Source organism: Octodon degus, unplaced genomic scaffold (genome assembly GCF_000260255.1).
Source record: "Octodon degus isolate 3935 unplaced genomic scaffold, OctDeg1.0 scaffold00029, whole genome shotgun sequence".
NCBI classification, from domain to species: Eukaryota; Metazoa; Chordata; class Mammalia; order Rodentia; family Octodontidae; genus Octodon; species Octodon degus.
In genome coordinates, this window is record NW_004524605.1 from 17,514,966 (window position 1) to 17,521,586 (window position 6,621).

The window sequence follows — 6,621 nt, forward strand, 5'->3', positions numbered from 1 at the left end:
ATAATTAGGACCGTGCTCCTCTGTGTCATTCTCAGCCCTCCTCTTGTTCATTACCACTTCATGGCACACACTTCTGCACAAGGTTTAGTTAGTTCTTCATTTCAGATTCAATCCACCTTGGGTGTTTAAGGCTCGGAACTTTGTGAGTGGCTGTACTGATCATTTAATTTGTGTTCTATACTTCATCACTGGAGATTCCATCTACGCAAGTAACAGAGTCTCCTGTTAAGCCCCGTCCTCCTGTACTGCCCCCTCTCTCTCCAAGGCTCCCCTGAACCACTCCTGGTTCTACGATAACCCACTTGCTCTTCAGGGGCTCACTCAACCAGGGCTTTTGCTTCTCAGTTCAGGAGCTATGGGAGGGCACAGGAAATCTCGGTGACAGGACATAGCAGAAAGATAAAGGCCCACATTATGAGTTCTGATTAGCCTACAAGTCCATTGGATGGTTCACACCATGAAAATCTCTGGTTGCAGAAAGCAAATCGCCTCTCTGTTTTGAACAAACACAAGAACACATCATTTTCCTTGCATGACTACATTTGTGAGCTCCCATGAAGACGAAAAAGAAACTGATCTTGTCAGTGCTATCATGATCCCCAAGCTGCACAACACAAGAAGCTTCTAACAGCTTGAGGATGACAACCACAGCGTCAGCATGGGGTGGTGGGCATGCAAAGAAATGCAATTGTCATTGTCTCTTTGAACATACTGAACCTATTTGGAGTGGGAAAGGTTCAACACATTTGGGGTTATGACCTAAAATGAACCCGGCAATGCTGGACTTGCAGTTCCTCAGGGCCACAGCCGGAGAGGGCTCAGGAGTGGCTGCCTCTTCAGTCACTCAAGCTCTCGAGAGTTTGTCATAGTTTTTACAGTTCCCTAGTGTGATGTCAGCCTGTTACATGTTCACAACTCCGATGAAGGCTTCTATAACCATTCAAGTTTGAAGGGCACAGGCTGAGGGATATATCAGTTCTCTACTCAAATTTTATATCTCTTCAGCCTTCTAATTTTGAAACTTAGAGCCAACTGCACCTACTTTTTGAAAGTTTTTTTTTCCAGGAGTATCATGCTAAATCAGTATATTGAATTCACCTTCTTGCTTCTCAGAACACTTCCCGAGATAGAGACAAAGGATCCCACTATGTTCACGATGGGACTTTAGTGGTGAATCTAATATCTAAAAGGGTGTAGTGGCAGATGCTTGTAATCCCAGCACTGGGATTACAAGCACTGAGAGAAGAGGATCACTATGAGTCCGAACTATGTAGTGAGACCTTGTAACAAATAAATAAACAAACAAATAAATGATTGAAGTTGTAAAGAAATGCCACACTGCTCCTCTTCTGAGGTGCCTCATGCAGTTCATTCCCTTCCTGTGCTCACAGGGCTGTGCTGCACTTGAGCCCAGCTATGCTGCGCCGTCTGCTCTGGCCTCTATCACTGAGTAAGCTCCCTATCTCTGCTTCCATGGAACCTGTGCCATGGAAGGATATGAGAGATGGTTTTTCCATGCACTAACCCTTAGAAAGACTATTATTTAGCCAGAAAGCAAAGCACAAGAGGCTTGTAACAAAATAATTTTCTGGACTTAGGAGAGCTCTGATTCTGAGAAGATGAGGGGGCTTTTGTGTTCACCTCTGTGTTTCTGGTATTAGCACCAGATGTGCAGAGAACAGGTTTTCAATAATCATTTTTTTTTGTGAAACAATGAACAGAATGAGAAATTGGCCATCCTGGTTATCCATTTTTAATGATGAGGTGAACTTCATTGCAAGGACTTAGGTAGAGGTGAGGTCATCTGTGTAAACATGCAGGTTCTCTTATGATCAAGGTATATATTCTTGCTGAGCCTGAGTTTTTTCTGCTTCAGGGACTAGGGTGAGAATTCAGTGAAGATCAAGTTTGTAAAATAATTAGTGTAGCAGAAAGTGCCCCCTGGCCAAGCCATGTACTTTAGTTTCTTGGTTGCCCAAGTAACAGTTCCTGTTCCAGTTCAGGTTGCACTGGTCTCTTAGAAACACCTAGTTACTAAGATGCACATTGTATAAACCAATCTCCAACTAACAAGCCACTATACCTCTGTACTTCCTGCTTGATCTCCCCATATAATTCCTAGACCACCAGAGATTAGGGCCAGATATTTTGGGAACAATCCCAATCAGTGCCCATTGATCATAAATAAATCTGCCTCTAAATCCTGAGTACTGTTTCAGTGTTTCTGCTTGCTATTGCATTAGTATTTCTCTAGTAGAGGCTTGTTGGATGCTACATAAATGATCATGTTGCATTTATTGTATGCTCCCATCATGGAAGTAAGTTCTTAACTTATGTTGAACATAAAATAAAAGCTAAGAGAATAATTTGTGTTAAGTTTTAACTATCATGTCAGCACTTGTGAGATACATGCTGAATGTTCTAGAATGATGACAACTGACAACATCAATGGCATCTACCCTACCGACCACTTCTCTTAGATTGTGTAATTTACTAAGGGGTCTTTTTCAGTTATCTTCATATTCAAAATTACACTGTCAGGCAAGTGAGATTACGCCCTTACTTTGTCAACAAACTCCTGAGAGTTGGATGCACTACTTGTAGAAATGCAGGTTCTACTCTCAGGAGCCAGGTATATATTATTGCTGAGCTTGATGTTCTTCCACCTCAGGGAGTAGGGTGAGAATTCAGTGAAGATAAGGTTTGTGAAATAATTATCATAACAGAAAGTAACTAATAGGTGGAAAGAAAGTGCTCTGATTCAAGTTTTCTTAGCCGCACATCCCAGGCTCCCAAAATTTGCCCTCCTTTTCACAAAAGCTATGATGGTACAATATACAGAAGTTTAAACAATATATTCTGGACACAATGAAACAACACAGGCAAACTTTTAATTTTTATTTGTAGTTCTTAATTCAAGAATTACACACTAGCCAACATTATTATATATTTACATGCTGAAACTGGCTGCAGTAAATTTAAATTCAAGAAAATAATTCTTATGTGCTATTCTTTTATAATCCTCGTTTTGTACTATCTCATGGATCCCAGAGATTTGAATAGTCCTGTTTTGAGAAAGACATGAAAATAGATGCAGTGATATTCACTTAGGTTTTGCATTTTCTAGCCATTGGAAAATGTGCATTATGTGCGTGTTAAGAAAGGCTACAAGGTACTCGGTAAGGCTGGTAATCACTACGTTGTGAAGAAACTAGATTATCACTTTTTATATAAAAGGACAGTTCAGAACTGTGCAGGGACAGTATTCATAACAGAACCATTTAAACACCCATGCAAATAAAATTAAAATATTATGGAATTTAAATCATAGGTAGACAGATTTGAATTATGTTTAAAATTGACATAGATAAACTGTTTTTGAATAACAACAAAATCAACACAAGCCAACAGAACTGTCAGCTTGTTTCCAGTGGCGCAAGGACATACGCATTGGTACCAGATTAGAGGACATGGGATGGGATGATGTTTGGCTTTGGAACTCGGAATAAAGTTTGTGTTCATCATTTTCATTGTATTTGTCACAAAAATACTTCTCAAAGCAAAAGGAAATTTCGTGTCAGTATTCTGCACATGTCAACAGAAATGGTCTTCAATTTTCAAAATTCTAAGCTGCTTAAGAGTGCTGCTTTCTCCCTCCCCCAATTTTGAAAAGAAAAAAATTTTAGGACAGTATTTTCTTTATCATTCTGTTGACTCCTTTCTAGTTTTTACAATCTTTCTGGTGCATTTGGAAAATGTATTTTAAACCTTTGGTGTGAAGCAGGGTCTTTCCCCCCATTTTCTCCCCTTTTTCTTTCATTTTAAAAAATAATTCTGGAGTCTTTGGTTGAAAGGAACAATACTATCTAAAGGCAAAACACTACTATTAATAAAAGTCTTCTAATATCCATTTTGTGTAACAAATTTCTGGAGTTGTTGTGAATAACCATTTTTATTTTCTGTAGTGCCATCAATACAAACTTTTACTTTTTGAAAATTGAGACTTAAAGTGCAAACTTTGGTTTCTTATACTCTTTCATATAAAAAATTTCTATGTTATCAATAATCACTTTTCCCATTTTCCATTTCTAAGGCTGTCTCCTGGTTCTTACATGGATGACAAAAAATACCTGAAAAAAGAAAAACAAAACAAAACAAAAAAAAAATCTCCACTACAGGGTTTCTTCTAAAGAAGAAAAGAATGGGAGTAAGAAAGCAAAGCAATGAAACAATAGTGTCAGAGAGACAGAGACAGAGGCAGAGAGACAGAGATAGAGACAGACAGACAGACAGAGACAGAGAGAGACAGAGAAAGAAACTGAGATTGAATCAAGAGGGCAAACCAAAACCTTTCTGTCTGCGATTCCCAAACTATGTATGCAAAAGGGTGTTTAAATTACTCTGCTGGGGCACTCCAGTTACAATACTTGGTAAAAACAAATAAAAGTTAAGGAAAAAAAGATCTACACAATTATTTGTTTCTATGGACTATTCATTTACAGCATGTTGAATTATTTACATAAAAACACATTGACTTAAGCCACCAACAGAATTAGCATGTTGTCTTACCATAAAATACAAATTAGAAGTTAAAAATATTTAAGAAATCTGTTTTATTATTTACACACGCTCAGTGAAAGTTATGGTTGCCCACGTAACAAGTACTTTGTACAATTAGCAAAATGGCATGTTCGCTACAGTTGTGAGTATTTTTCCCTAACCAACATGGTGGAGTTTAGCTTTTTTCTCTTTTTTCCCCTCCTTTCAGGGGGAATTTTCATCAGTTTTTATTCTCTTAAGACATCTTTTTTTTTTTAAATTACCAGTGGACAATGTTGTTCATGTCCTTGAAAAAGAGAGCAATTAGACAAGCAAGTGAGAACTAGTTAACTTCTATGCTCTGAGGTACAGTACGATTAGAGTCAGACTGTGCAATGGTTCATAAGAACGGTAGGCATTGATTTGCTGATAAGAGAAATGCTCAGTACCCTGTATTACTTATTTCAATGTGTTGATTGTTGGTTACCAAATTAAAAATACTCATATACTGGTTTAATGAAGGAAATAAAACATATTAGCTTATTCCTTTTGTTTTCCAACATATGAATGCATATATATATGTATGTATGTTTATGTGGATCTATATATACACATATATACATATAAATATGTTGTAAGACCTGTTCTTATTGATGGTGTTTTCCTGTTTCTGTTCTTAAATATGAAGTTTATCATAAAACTGGAACACAGTTACCTACAAAAAAATGGAAATTGTCTTGTTTGCCAATTTAATGCAGGTCTTGCTTAAAAAATGTAATTCTTTATACATTACACTGTACTCTCTTGACATGTTGTGCTTTTGAAAGCTGACATATTTTTTCTGTGTTCCTAATGCTAAAAGGTAAAGTCTTTTGGTTTATAAATCAGCATTATTATTATTTTACTTAGCACTGCTTCTGAAGAAATGAGAAAATGTCTCGATGGCACTGCTTGAGTCTCTTCCCATTACTGAATTGCGGTAGAAAGAACTGTGACATTCCTATGCAAACACATGATCATGTTGCATGAGTTTCCAATTCGGAAATGCATCTCATACCTACTAGCAGTCATGTACAATATATATACAGATTAAGATCAGAGATTTCATTTGCACTGTGCATTGTAGAGTCCGAATTTGCCTATGTGTTTCACAAGGATGAAAAAACACCTTAATTGCTGGCTATTTGGCTGTTTTCTAATTAAAACAAAAACTATACATATGTATAAACTAATAGTAAAACCACTGCAGAATTGCCAAAATGCACCTTTGTGGTCCTTTGGCGTAGCCACTAGATAGCAAGCTGGCTGGTCTCCCTAGAATTTTCAGGCCTAGCACCCTTCCGAGCACTTGAAAACTGCATTCCAATTCAACCAAACGCACGACTCCGGAATCTCTTCTACCCTTCCTGTTCTTTCTGAACCAGGTGAACCAGCTGGCTTTTGCTTCTATTTACATGGTTCCTGCATGGTATTCCTTTCGCCCTATGGCATTTGTCCCAAAGCCTCATCTTTTCTCCTTTGCCTGGTTTCTTTGCATCATGGAGAACAGAAGTGAATTCTTGGTCACATGCATCTGAAACTTGTACTATGAAGATGCCTCACTCCATTCTGATCTAGATAGCTCTGTTGACTTTCCCTAGACATCCAAAATGTGGTGTAATCATAAATGACAACATCAAGAATTTTTATGGCTTTTACAGAAATTGCAAATAAGAGCCTACTTTTAAGAGTCAGGCTCTGAGTTGTCTCTAGAAAAACCATCCCAAAACGGCGTTTTAGAGTTGTGCCCCTGAGTTATTGATATGCTTCTTCCTGTTGTTTTCTACTCAGACTTTACCCCCAGCTGAGAAGGGGTAGGCACTTTTATTAGTATAATGTCCAGAGATGACTGCCTCAGAAAATGTATGTCCCTGTAGAAACTTGAGGAATCTCTCTTCTGAGCATAGACAGAGGAAGCTGATTAGATTCTGCCCAAAGATTACACTCAGAGATATTCAAGTATGTAATGAAATAACAACAGTGAGATTTACTTACACTGGTGGAAAAAAAATACAATGCACATTGGGGTAAATTCAGAATGTT